The 14,633-nt window shown below is 48.4% G+C and overlaps 1 protein-coding gene and 1 long non-coding RNA gene across 2 annotated transcripts in view; one reads left to right on the forward strand and one right to left on the reverse strand.

The window, feature by feature from the left end:
• CTIF (cap binding complex dependent translation initiation factor) overlaps positions 1-14,633 on the reverse strand; it is a gene marked incomplete in the record, with an annotated part of 281,742 nt that overhangs the window by 246,344 nt on the left and 20,765 nt on the right.
• On the forward strand, positions 2,237-7,623 carry LOC123331179. The gene is made up of 3 exons (XR_006547693.2): positions 2,237-2,362; positions 6,994-7,150; positions 7,246-7,623. It is a non-coding gene; the product is annotated as an uncharacterized LOC123331179 (long non-coding RNA).

Consider the following 14,633-nt stretch of genomic DNA (forward strand, 5'->3'; position numbering starts at 1 on the left):
CCTCTCTCCTCCTGGCCTCGAGATGCCAAGTCACACAGGACATCCCCACAAGCAGAACAGCCTCCAGAATGGGACCCTCTCCACCCAAGTCTAACCTGCCCCGATCCGGCAGGGCCACTGCACCCATCTCAGACACAAGGCCTCCCCTGCTCTGGCCCACACTGACCTCCTGCTTACCAGCATTTATCTCCCAAGCACACCCTTTGCCACTTAATCATACCTCTCTCTCCCTGAATGAAGCCTTAACTCCTTCCCGCCTGCCATCTTTCCTTCCGGTGACAGGTAATAACACCTTGTTGGGAACCAAGTCCTCACTTAGAGCTCAATAAACACTTGCAGGATGGACACACCCTTGAGCTTCCCAGTCCCACACGAGCAATAAAAAGAAAGAAATGAGGTGAAGGGTCGCTGGCAGTCTGACCCTAGGGAGCAAACTGGACGGGAACCCCATTCTCCCAAGCACTTGCTTCGCTCCATTTTTTGCCAGCAGAGAAAGCCCTCCCGCCCCTCGCCGGCTGCTCTTTATTCCTGCTTGGCTTCCCTCAGAGGAAGTGCCAGTGGTGAGAGAAATGCCAGAAAGAAAGTCTGCAGGAATCCAGCGAGAGGAGGGGAGCCTACAGGCCCAGCCCGGCTCGGGCAGCAGAAAGGAACAGAAATTAAGAAGAGAAGCTCCCGGAATGTGGAGAGGAGCAAGGCAGGGCCAAACTAAAGCCCCCAAACCTAAGGGGGTGGCAAGAATTATTTCTGCAAATACAAAGAGCAAAGTGTAATTTTGGACACAGGGCTAGTTAGTTACATAATTCAGACTGCATTGTGGTAGATCTCAGGATTTTTCCAAAAGATCAATTTTTTTTAATAAAAAAAAATAGCTGCAGAATTTATGAAAACAGAGTACTGCTGTCTCACCTGCTCTCACTGTGAAATGGGAAATTTATGATAATAAATGGGGAGGGGTGCGGCACGATGCTGAAGCAGGAATGTGTAATAGTGTGGCAAAGTCACAGCATTTATAGGAAATTGTGCAGAACAGGCAAACCTATAGAGAAACAAAGTTGATTAGAGGTTGCCTGGGACTGAGGGAGTTGGGGAGAATCAGGAGTGACTGCAAATGGGTACAGGAGGTGATGGAAATGTTCTGGGTGACAAGATTCTAGAAAATGACGTCTCTAGACAGTAAGAGACGGCTGCACAACACCGTGAATATATTCAAAGTCACCAACTTTAAAAGGGTGAATCTGGGGAATTTTCTGGCAGTCCAGGGGTTAGGACTCCGTGCTTCCACTGCAGGGGGGCCCTGGGTTCGATCCCTGGTCAGGGAACTAAGATCCCGCCTGCTGCACGATGCAGACAAAAATAAATAAACGGGTGAACTTTATGGTATAAGAATTAAATCTCAAGAAAGCTTTTATTTAAAAAAAAATAGAAGGGAAAGGACTGGAAATGAGGGCCATGAAGTAGCTGAGGCATGACAACTGGGTGTCCCAGCTGAAGATGAAGACCAGACAGAAACGGGAAGAAAATCAGGTGTCCCAGCTGAAGATGAAGGAAGACCAGGAGGAAGTTCAGGTTGAGAGAAGTGAGACGGACGGAAGGATCCTCTACGGTCTGGATAAACATCTCTGAGGGTGAAAGACGAGGTCCCCAAAAGACTGAAGAGTCAGACATGACTCAGCAACTGAATATCACCACCAGCAAAAGACTGTGTCCTTCCGGGGGGCGGGGGGAGGTGCTTCGGACACCACCCGCCTCAAAGCCTGAGCCCCGGCCAGATGGAACTGTTCCCATCACACGGGCCACCTCGGCGGCTCTCAAGGTTTTAAGAATAATCAGCAATTTCAACCTGTTAGGACTATTTAGCTCCGGGATGGAGGAAGGCAGAAACCAAAACCACACACAAGACAAGCCCTGAAATCCCCCAGCACCAAAGCTTACGAAGAAGAGAGAATCAGAGTCTAAGCAGAAGTATGTAAAAGGTGCATCTGAGCAGCCCCAATCCTACCTGTGGCCTGTTGCCTTTGTTCGCATCAAATCCTGTACCTAAGGCCTCCACAGGACTGGGTTTATGTGGTCTTACTGGAGACAGTGTCAGCGATTAAACGGTTATGCCTCCGCTGGCATGTGAATCTGGAAACGAGCAGAGCCTCCGTTCGAGGTGGCTTTTCACCTCCTTGTTCTGGTGTTTGTGTTGGCTGAAGGACAGAACTGCATGGAGAGAGAACTCAGAAAGCGAGAGGGGTGCGGACTGAGCCCCAGGGGAGGATGCCGGAGCGACGCAGGGGAATGGGCAAAGGTCCGCAGATGAACGGACAGGCTGGTCCCAGGAAAGGGCCGTAAGGTACCGGCAGGCCTGACACCACCCCAGGTACTGTAAGATGCTATACCTTTCTGGTTTCCCGGTAGAGATGGTCAGGCCCAAGGAGAAGGGGAAAACACCAAGCTGTATGAAGTGTGTCTTTCCTGGGCTGGCGGGTGGCCTGGCAAAGCCCCAGAGGCCACTTGTTTGCCCTTCCAAAGGTCAGCACTGCCCTGGAGCAGCCTTGGAGTGAGTGACCGCATGCCCACAGCTCCCAGAATGCAGGCCCACTCCTTAGCACCCTCTGGTGCCAGGGCAGGCGGGCAACACCTGGGCACCCTGTGTGCTGGCCCTGCTCTCCAAGGTCAGGGAGGGACAGTCCACAGGCTGGAAGTATTCACCAGTGAGTCCTGTCTGAGGCTCAGTTCCACCACACACACATTTGTCCAGCGCAGGCCCTCCTGGCACACGCCCTGGGCCCTCCATAAATGTTTGTTGTCGGTCCCTTGTGAAAAAGCAAGATTGGGATTGGAAAAGCACTCTCATTTGCTAAGGCCTTAATCCAGGCAAAAGCCCTGACTTCCACAGTTTACCTTGGAGAGAGGAGACTACATAAGTGGGTGCTTTATTTACCCCGGATTAACCAGGGCTTGGGGCTGGGGCCACAACCCAGCACAGACCCGTGCTCAGGGCAGCGTTTCTAGACGCATGCCAGGCAGGGAACATTTCTAACAGTCCCCACATTCCAGAGGAGGAGAGCCCGACCAAGAGGCTGGGCGTCCATCAGCCATGCCTGCCCCGCTGTGGGTGAGGCGGGGCTCCTCCACGGGGCTCGGGGAGGGAAAGTAAACACAGAGCTGACTGCTTCTCGGCCCGGAGGATCTCACACCAGCATTCACACCTCTGCTCACAGAGCAGTGCTGTAACCCCGCTGCATCATCAACCCCCTCCAAGGCAAAAGAAAAGTGAAAATTAATCTAATTAGAGGCAACAGTGTTCACAGTAAGGAAAATTCTGGTATTCTGCCAAGCATCTCTCTTCCCAGCCAGCTTTGTGGGCAAAGGGCATGGGGTTTGGAGCCCCGAGGGCCTAAACTGGAATTCTGGCTGTCCCTCAGCTCCGTCACCATGGGGACAACTCTCCAAGGGGCAAAAGAGTCACTGCCTTACAGAACTGCAATGAGGGTCCATGAGAAAAGATGTAAAACGCATGACGCCGCTGATGGATCTAAACAAAAGCAGCAAGCTTGCCCCTTGTCCCTCACAGACTCAAACCCTACCCGCCCACCTGCCCAGTGACCTGCTTGGATGTCTCAGGAGGAGGCACCAGGACCTACCTCCTTCACCCCTAGATTCTGCCCCTTGCAGCAGAGGCAGGACCCATTTCTGAGGGAGGGAACTCCAGAAAGGGAGGTCCCCAAAACCCTGCCACACCCAGCTGCCAACACCATTCATAGCTGTTATTGTCTTATCTCATCCGGACCTGGACCTGGCAGCACTGTTTCCATCATCCCCATTTAGAGATCCAGAGAAGGCGTAGGTCTTGGGCTAAGTCACACAGGAAGTTATGCCAAGAGGCAGATCTCAAGATAGTCCACTGCTCTAATGAAACAGCTAATATTTACTGAGCATCCAGAGATTCCACTACGTTGCCTATAGGGATGGACGTGTCCACACTTCACAGTGCGCTACCGGATGATCAGCAATGCAGCAGCAGGAACATTATGCTCTTTCTGGGCCTAAGACTGGAGGCCTTCACTTCTGTGCTCTGAGGGAAAGCAGCCACCTTGAAACAAGGCCACGTCCACTGAGACCACCATGTTGGAGGGAAGCTCAAGCTAGTCCCAGGAGAGTTCTCTCTCCCTCACTCTCTCTAACGGTTCTGTTTCTCTGAAGAATCTGCCTACTCCAGGCTTCTCAAGACAGTGAGCCAAATATGATTTGCCTTTGACCGCTTGATCTGCAGGGTCCTGCTCACACTATCTGAAGGAAAAGACTGAAAATTACTAGAAACAGGGGATTGGGTGAATAAACTAATATACAGTCACATTACAGAAAAAACAAGGAAGATCCCTGTGCACCGATTCACAGGAAAGATCTACACAGTGTTTTCCGTAAGGTGAAGGAAACAGGTACAGAATGGAACTCCAGGATGGTCCCTTTGATGTAAGAAAGTGGGGAAAAATCAGAATGTATTTTTTGGAGTGCATGGAAAAAATGAAAGGAAAACAAAATACTATTGAAAGTGATACAGATTACGGTTATGCTTTTTTAATTTACTGATGTATATGATACATATTGATTAATTAAGTGTCTGGGATTTGCTTCAAATAATCCAGAGACAGATGAATGAACAACAGAAAAGAATCAAGCATAGCTGTGAGATGAGAACTGAGGAGGCTGGATGGTAGGTACAGTAATTCATGATATTAATGCAATTCTGTCTACTTTTACATCTTTTGGAATTTTTAATAACAAAAATTTTCTTCAAAAATTGTTACCTCCAGCAAGGAAATAAGAAGACAAGAAGGAAGGGACAAATGGATGGAGACAATGTGAAAACAGTATTTCCATACTTCACAGATTATCTTTTTTTCTTTCAATTCTTAAGATGAAATTCACATAGCATGAAATTAACCATTTCAGACATCGTAAACTGTACAAGTCAGGGGCATTTATTACGTTCACACTGTTCTGTAACTGCCACCTCTACTTACTTCCAAAACATTTCCATCACACCAGAAGAAAACCCTGTGCCCATTAAGCAATTACCCTTTATTCCCCCAACCTCCCCACCCTTGCCAAACACCAACCTTCATTCTGTCGCCATGGATTTACCTCTTCTGTATGCTTCATATAAATGGAATCATATAATACGTGACTTTTGAGTTTGACTTCTTTCACTTAGCATGTCTTCAAGATTAGTCCAAATTGTAGCATATATCAGTGCTTCTTTCCTTTTTTATGGCTAAATAATATTCTATTGTATGGATACACCGCATCTTGTTTATCCACAGATTGGTTGATGGACATTGGGGTTGTTGTCAAAGCATACCTTTTTATTTTGACTTTATTTTTTAACTATTATTTCTTCAAACAAAATTTTTAACTTAAATTTCTATTAGATAATGAATGTGAACCCCCAAAAAGGCAGGATGAGCATACAAGGGTAGATTCATTAAAAAGTTAGGCAGCCTGGCAAGAATACAATAAGAAAGCATTCAAAAATATGAAAGGAAAAATGGATAATAAGTTGTAATTACGTATATTAGGGGTATGTGATTATACCACACAATTTATAATTCTTTCAAGCATGAAAGAACGACTTGAGAACCTCTTTAGGGTAAAGCATTTGGAGAATGGGTGATGACTCTGGACCATGAGGGTCTCCACCCCAGGCTGGAACCAAGCCAAGGTGTGATGACATCTGTCACATGCTGACCAAATCGCTCATCTCCCCAACCAAGGGGAGGGCTTGGGCTTCTACTCCCTGTGTCTGCCCAGAGCACTCAAAACCCATGGAGCACTGGGCAGCTGCAGAGTGGATGCTTCCTGAAGGACCAAGGACAGCCCACCAAGGGGTCCTGGGGGCTGTTAGGGGCACTTTTCAGGGAGGTGACTTGTAAGCCGGGGCAGCCAATGGCATTGTTTCCTGTTTTGTGTACTAGGTCCCCAATTTTGAAGAGCTGCATCTGTTGCTTTAAAAACAAAGTGAAAAAAATTTAGTTGCTCATTCATGCCCAACTCTTTGTGACCCCATGGACTGTAGTCCGCCAGGCTCCTCTGTCCATGGAATTCTCCATGCAAGAATACTGGAGTGGATTGCCATTTCCTTCTCCAGGGGAATCGTCCCAATGCAGGGACTGAACCCAGATCTCCCACACTGCTGGCAAATTTTTTACCATCTAAGCCAAAAGATCTGGAGAACTCCCTGCCAAGCCATTGGTTAGGACTTGGTGCTTTCACTTCCGAGGGCCCACGTTCCATCCCTGGTTGGGGAACTAAGATCCTGTAAGCCATGCAGCAAAAAAAAAAAAAAAAGAAAGAAAGAAAGAAAAGAAAAGAAAAGTTTGTAAATACTACTATACTATCTCAGGAGAAAGAGCTCTGGGTTTTAGCTGCAGCTCTGATCCCAGGTGGGTTACTTCCCCGTTTTCCAGATATAAATAGTAATTCTTGCCCCTCCCTATATGTTGGAATATTAGATGGTCCAGAGATAATCAAGGTTTTGAGTTCCTCATAATAAAGATGTCTGGAAACACAAGGGGATATTATGATTCCTGTGGCTTAGGTGGGTGGGGTAGACTCTATGAGAAGAGAAGTCAGTATATGTAATTCAGCTCAGCAAAGTAATTTCATCTTCTAGACTTTACCTAGAGGGAGGAGAAGCATCTGAGAAGCTAAACAAGCTGCAGATCACCACCACAAACCTCCATTTAGTTCTGTATACTGACTCGTTTCATCCCTGTCACTAATCTTTCGAAGTAGAATCATTCCACTTTCTGAAGAGGGAGAAACTGAGGCTTGAAAAAGTAAATGGCTTGTCCAAGTCCTAAGTGGGGCTAGGCCTCCAGTCCCTGGTTCTGCTATTCTCTGAGATGCTTGGTCCTGTGGGTTTATTGACCGCTGCTCAGAAGTGGAGTTTCCCGTGTCTCCTTTCATTCATCTGCCCTGTCAGCAGCATCTCCTTTTGTGCCACAGGGTGCTGGGTGCCAGACAGATGGTACGGAACACAGAGGCACGCCCTCGGGGAGCTGTTTGTCCTCCTTGGCTCACTGTTACAACATGCCATGGCAGAGGTTGCTACCTGCTTAATCAACAACCATTCCCCCATTCATCCTCACTAACAGAACCTTGGGTAAGTGCTCAGCTGAAAAACTGCATTTCCCAGGCTCCCTTGCAGACAGGGGTGATCAATGAAAACTGATTCCAGTTCCTCCTCCTCCTTTCCAGAATGACCCTGGGTGATGGCTGGTACTTCAGGAACCTTGTTGGACCATGAGGTGACCTTGAATAAAAATGCCAAATACAGAGGCTAGTGTTAAAAAAAGACAGAAGTGGCCTAAGGCCCATAGAATCAGCATACTAGCTCTGGCCAGCCTACCTCCAGGCCTCTTTGAGGCAAGAGAGACATACAGAGATAAATAAAGCCCTGGCTATTTCTGGTGTCTGTTACTAACCAACACTCATGGGCAGGTTCCTTTGACTTAGACTGCATGTTTTGCATGTATGAGGCCCTGGGTTCGATCCCCGGAATTTCCAGGACAAGTCGGTATTTTGGGGCTATTTCAAATCCTAAAAGATGATGCTGTGAAAGTGCTGCACTCAACATGCCAGCAAATTTGGAAAACTCAGCAGTGGCCACAGGACTGGAAGGTGAGTTTTCATTCCAATCCCAAAGAAAAGCAATGCCAAAGGATGCTAAAATTACCACACAATTGCAGTCATCTCACACACTAGTAAAGTAATGTTCAAAATACTCCAAGCCAGGCTTCAACAGTACATGAACTGTGAACTTCCAGATGCTCAAGCTGGATTTAGAAAAGGCACAGGAACCAGAGATCAAATTGCCGACATCCGCTGGATCATCGAAAAAGCAAGAGAGTTCCAGAAAAACATCTACTTCTGCTTTATTGACTATGCCAAAGCCTTTGACTATGTGGATCACAATCAACTGTGGAAAATTCTGAAAGAGATGGGAACACCAGACCACTTGACTTGCCTCTTGAGAAATCTGTATGCAGGTCAAGAAGCAACAGTTAGAACTGGGCATGGAACAACAGACTGGTTCCAAATCGGGAAAGGAGTATGTCAAGGCTGTATATTGTCACCCTGATTATTTAACTTACACGCAGAGTACATTATGAGAAATGCTGGGCTGGAGGAAGCACAAGCTGGAATCAAGACTGCTGGGAGAAATATCAATAACCTCAGATACGCAGATGACACCACCCTTATGGCAGAAAGCAAAGAAGAACTAAAGAGCCTCTTGATGAAAGTCAAAGAGAAGAGTGAAAAAGTTGGCTTAAAACTCAACATTCAGAAAACTAAGATCATGCCACCCAGTCCCATCACTTCATGGAAAATAGATGCGGAAACAGTGACAGACTTTATTTTGGGGGGCTCAAAAATCACTATGGTGACTGCAGCCATGAAATTAAAAGACGCTTGCTCCTTGGAAGAAAAGTTATGACCAACCTAGACAGCATATTAAAAAGCAGAAACATTACTTTGCCAACAAATGTCCTTCTAGTCAAAGCTACAGTTTTTCCAGTAATCATGTATGGATGTGAGAGTCGGACTATAAAGAAAGCTGAGCACCAAAGAACTGATGCTTTTGAATTGATTTATTCCCTCCCCTTTTTGCTTTTCAAAAGGGATTTTGTTTTTACTTATTTATTCGTACCTGCCCCCTCCACTAGAATATAAGCTCGTTTTGTCCCCAATTACATCATAAAACATGTATGGATGTGCGAGTTGGACTATAAGGAAAGCTGAGCGCCGAAGAATTGATGCTTTTGAACTGTGGTGTTGGAGAAGACTCTTGAGAGTCCCTTGGACTGCAAGGAGATACAACCAGTCCATCCTAAAGGAAATCAGTCGTGAATATTCATTGGAAGGACTGATGTTGAAGCTGAAACTCCAATACTTCGGCCACCTGATGAGAAGAACCACACAATTGGAAAAGACTCATTGGAAAAGACCATGATGCTGGGAAAGACTGAAGGTGGGAGGAAAAGGGGATGACAGAAGTTGAGATGGTTGCATGGCATCCCCAACTCAATGGACTTGAGTTTGAGTAAACTCAGGGAGTTGGTGATGGACAGGGAGGCCTGGCACGCTGCAGTCCATGGGGTCGCAAGGAGTCAGATATGACTGAGTGACTGAACTGAACTGATAACTCAGTTGGTTAAGAATCTGCCTGCAATGCAGGAGACCTGGGTTCGATTCTTGGGTCGGGAAGATCCCCTGGATAAGGGATAGGCCACCCACTACAGTATTCTTGGGCTTTCCTTGTGGCTCAGCTGGTAAAGAAACCGCCTTCAATGTGGGAGACCTGGTTTGATCCCTGGGTTGGGAAGATCCCCTGGAGAAGGGAAAGGCTACCCACTCCAGTATTCTGGCCTGGAGAATTCCATAGACTATACAGAGTTGGAAAGCGTCAGCCACCACTGAGTGACTTTCACTTTCACTTTACCGTAAAAAATGTGCATACCTCAGTGGCTCAGCGGTAAAGAATCTGCCTGCAGCACAAGAGCACCAGGAGATGCAGGTTCGATCCCTGGGTGGGGGAAGATTCCCTGGAGAAGGGCATGGCAACCCACCCCAGTATTCTTGCCTGGAGAATCCCACAGACAGAGGAGCCTGGCGGGCTACAGTCCATAGGGTTGAAAAGAGTCAGACGTGACTGAAGCGATGTATTTAGCACACTCCCTAAACAACAAAGGCTGCCAGGCTCTGAAGAGATCTGCACTGGTGTGAAGGGACATGGAGGCACCACAGTCCAGGAAAGAGCCAGGCAACTCAGTGTGAATGAAAGGAGGCCATCCAAACCTCACAGCAGAATTAAAGAACAAATCCTCCAACCTGAATGCCAATCAGGGGCCTGAATGGGCCCTCAGGGCACCAGGTACGGGGGCAGGGGAGTGGGGCTAAGTGTAGGCTCTGTCCAGACTGCCCAGCACTGTGGTCCCTTGAGCCCAAGGCACCTGGACCAGATCTCTTGCCCCAAAGTGCATCTCAAACACGTGGGGCAAAGTCTGGCTCATCTCCATCTGGAGCCTTCACACCCTGGCCTCTGATCAACTCAAGCCCCAATCCTCACTTCCCTGCACTCTCCTCCAAGTCTGTATCCTTAGAAGACTCCACCCATGCAACACCAGGCCTTTACATATAATGTTCCTTCTGTCTTCAACATTCCTGCCCCACTCCTTGGCCAAACCCACTCCCCTGCATCCTTTAATGTACCTCTTAGTTTATTCACCACTCCCATTAGGAGCCTTCCCTGACTCCGGGACGGGCCAGGCACCCCTCCAAGGCCTCGCACGGTGCCCTGGGCATCTCCCTCCACTGTGTGTGTAAACATCTGGCTCCCCACTAGTCTGTGCAACCCTTCAGGGCAAGGACAAAGTACTCAACTTCTAGAATTGCTCTTGAAGGCTCTCCGGCCAGAGGAGACTGCCACATGCCCCTCTGTGCAAAGCCCAGTTCTGGCATGCAGTAGGTTCTTAATAAATATTTATGATGGAAGGACAGAATCTCATACCCAACGAGCAACTGACTTTATTAAAGTCCAGTCTCCTCGGCCCAGGGAGACAAGTGTTCTTCCTCCCAGTAATGGTCAGCTTGTAAGCTGTAACAATCATGACACGGTTCCCTGCAGACGATCAGTCACACGTGCTCTGGTTACATGTGCTCTCCTCCTCCCTGCGGGGTGGGGAGGGGCCTCATGGCTTCCTCTCCTATTTCTGGGGAATGGGCTCCATTTACGGGGAGGGCTGGGAGTTAGTCAACTTGGCCACATCTGCAGCTTTGGTAAGAGTGAATGTTTGCAGGTGGAAATCGCTAACATCAGGCTTGGATAATACTCACCATTCACTGACCTATGTCTCCTGGCCCTCTCACTAACCAGGGTCCAGAATCACAGCCCCCAAGAGACAGAGGTCAAGCATGAGGTCAGGTGGCTGCCAGTACAGACTCAAGGCTGGCCGCTAGGACAGTAGGGGAGACATCCAGGTACCAGGCGGGAGCCGAGTGGTCGGTGTTGCCCTCCTGCCCCCAAGCCTGGTTGGATCCCTGCACTTGCTCTCCTAGAGCTGAAGGCACAGGAGACCCACTGGTGCTTTTCAGCTGATCGTCAACTGCTGTAAACTGAACTGGTCTTTGGGAGAGAAAGATTCAGCACAATTTTAATTACAGGCTGTCTCCCTGCCTCTAATGGCTACGCTCTGCAAACGTAGTACTTTAATCACATGGTGTTAAATCACTTTTTAAGTATACCAGTGAGGTTGAGGATTTAAAGGAAACCTATTATGAAGTTTTGCATAAGCAAGTTAATTGCACTTTTTTGAAATTTAGGGGGGTGTTGTTTATGAAGTTTACATAGATGAATCTAATTCAAGTTTTCCAGGCGCACCAAATCATTTACTTATCTATGTTTGCTTTGTAACAGTGCTCAATGGTGCCCATGTCCCCCAAAATCAGGTCTCTAAAAGCTCCCGGGAATTTTCAACTCTCAATCCCTTTCTCCTCCAGGAGTGTGCCTTTCCACTTAAAACTGTGCACACTCTGGAAATTCTTGGAAAAGAAAAAAATATATATATATGTATGAAGGGCTGAATTGTGCCCCTTCCCCCAAATTCATATGCTGATGTCCAAACACCCAGTTCCTCAGAATGTGACTGCCTTTGGAGGCGGTACCTTTAAAAGAGGTGATTAAGGTAAAGTGAGGTCATTAGGGTGGGCTTTCGTCCAACACAACTGGTGTCCTTACAAGAAGAAGAGATCAGGACACAGACACACGCAGGGAACACAGTGTGAGCACACAGTGAGAAGCAGCCATCCCCACGCCAAGGAGAGAGGCCTCAGGAGAAACCAGTCTTTGCTCCTGGATTCCCGGCCTCCAGAGTCATAAGAAAATGAACCTGTCCTGTGTAAACCCCTCGACGGTGGCACTGTGTTACGGCAGCCATGTAACAGAGTCTTCTCTGAGAAGACTCGCGGAGGAGAGTCCCCGCCGACAGGCTGCCCCACTGCTGAGCTGCGTGACCCTGGGCGGGCTCGAAGCCCTGGCTCAGGGCCCCCAGGCCCCCTACCTCAGTGGGCGTGGGGGCATTAAATGTAAATGCTCTGGGCTCACATGCCCCTCCTTGGTTCTCTGACACCTGGACCACATCCCTCACCCACAAGAAAATGAGATTTTTTCTCTCTCACTTCATGCTGTCTCCTAGACAGGAAGCCAAAGAAAGAAGGAGATCCTGGCACCAAGATCCTGGATTTTTTTTTCTTTTTCTCTTGATTTAACACTTCACTCTTAAAAAAAAAAAAAGCATTGTCACACATATTCGTAAAATTGAGACTCCCAACAAATCTGTGAAATAACCAGAATTAGAAATCTTACTTTCATTTTACAGATGAGGTAAACTGAGGCACAGACAGTGATTTATCCATAGCCTGCCATGACTTGATGGAGAAGGAACCCCTTCTCTGGACTTAACATTTGTCTGCTCCCAGCTCCCTCCCACCATCAGACATCCTCAACTCTTGCCATTACCAGACTACTTATCTGCTGCAAAACCTTCACCAGCTGCCAGTGAAGCCCCCACGGCCTGCACCGTCTAACTCTCTCTCCCTGACTGCCAATTCCACTGTGACAGACCAGCCACGCTCACATGTTACCACACCTCTGAGGACACTCTCCCCGCTTCTTTCTGACTAGCTAGGAGCCACCTCCTCCAGAAAGCCTTCCCAGACTTCTCTGAGCTCTTTCCACCTGGGCTCTCAGGCCCAGCCATATGAAACGACCCTGAACAGTCTTTGTTTCACTTGCAAATTGCTTAACCATGGTAGTCTCTAGGGCAAGGAGCACATCTTCCCACAAGCTCCATGTACCTGGGCACAAAGAAAAGATCAGTCAGAGATAAAATTACCTCTGCAATATAAACATGTGCAGAAAGCGCTATTAATATTTACAAGCTCAACTTCATAAACAGAATCCCATTCTTCCCTGACTTCTGCCGCATCAAAGGAGTGCTGGAAGTCCCCTCTGCCCAGCTGGCCTTTAGGGACAAACGTCCTGGTTCCCTCTGTCCCTGGACATCCCAACCACACCCCTCTCCAGCCTCTCTGGCACAAAGCCAGCGGTCCTTAAACCAATGCCTACGTAACTCCATGAGCTACTATTTAAAGATCTGAGAGGTCTTTCTTTAAAGATGACCTCCTGTTGTAGGACTAGACCTTCAAGTGCAAGGACGTGTCTGTTTTCTTCACTTGCTATATTCCCAGCACCTAGAAAATTGCCTGGCACATAGATGCTGCTCAAAAAAAAAAACAACTTTTTAATAAATTTGTTGAATAAACAAGAATAGTATTAATATTCTTTTACTAGTCACTTTAGATTTTTAAAAATTTGAATAATTGAATGAAAATCCAAATCTCAGACTCTCAGCCAGGCCTGAGTGAGGCAGGCTGCTGGCTGTGGGGGTTGGTAAGCCAAATAGAGGAGTGTCCAGGAAGCACTGTCCTTTAGACACAACTCCACCAGCATCTATCCCTTCCCCAGGTCCCTCTCTTGTCATCTTTCCAGAGCTGTCCTTAGGGGGTTTCTGCAGTCTTTCCAGAGCTTTCTTTTTTTTCTGGGATTGGAAAGAACCAGAACCCCACCCCAAAGGGGAATTCTTCTCAGAGGCATTTAAGGGAAAGAGGCTGGCCCCCGAGGCAGCAGGTGCTGTCCCAGCTGTCGCCGAGCAGACTGAGCAGTGGAAGGGGTGGCAGCCCCCAGGGAAGGATGTCCCCCCGGGGCAGTGGCTGGACCCATCCCCCACCTAGCCCCCCAACCTTGTGAGCAAAGTCCCCACAAGCAACTAGCTCATCTTGGCTGGGAAAATCTCAACTCTTTCCCCTCCCCCAAGGTGCCGACCAAACACAGGACCTAATCTTGAGTTTTACATCCTTTCTCCTCCGTACCAGCTTTGGGGAGGCCTAGGGCGTGCCGTCCTCTGAGAGGGGTGCAAAGAGGAATCCTGGATGGGTCCTGGAGGCTCATCGTCAGGAGAGGAATTCTGCCAAAGCATACACTAGGCAGCCCCTCTGCTGGGATTGAGACTGCACCCCGGCACAGGGGACGGAGGGGTACACACGCCCTAGGAGATCACTGGACTGTCCCTGAGTGGGGGGCGCATCCCTGAAGGGAATGATGCAGGAGAAACCTGCAGAGGCACACCTGCAGGAGATGCTGGAGGTTCTGAATCCCCAGCCCTGTGCCGGGTATGAAAGCTTCTCCTCTCTGTGGGTAATGATCTCAGAGCATGCCTTCCCAAGGCTTCCTGAGCCCAAGTCCAGATCTGCCCCAGGACACTGCTGCCAGATGACCTGGAGCCCCTCACCCCACCCCCACTCCCCTCCACCCCATGGCCTCCTGCTGCTCCTCAAACTGATCACTCCTCCATAAACTCCCCTTCAGGACTCTGTCCTTACCACTCGAGTCACACTCCCCTCCCAGCTCCTCCAGCTCCTAAGTGAGTGAGTGAAAGTCACTCAGTGGTGTCCGACTCTTTGCGACCCCATTGACTGTACAGTCCATGGAATTCTCCAGGCCAGAATACTGGAGTGGGTAGCCTTTC

This window comes from Bubalus bubalis, chromosome 22, assembly GCF_019923935.1.
Source record: "Bubalus bubalis isolate 160015118507 breed Murrah chromosome 22, NDDB_SH_1, whole genome shotgun sequence".
NCBI classification, from domain to species: domain Eukaryota; kingdom Metazoa; phylum Chordata; class Mammalia; order Artiodactyla; family Bovidae; genus Bubalus; species Bubalus bubalis.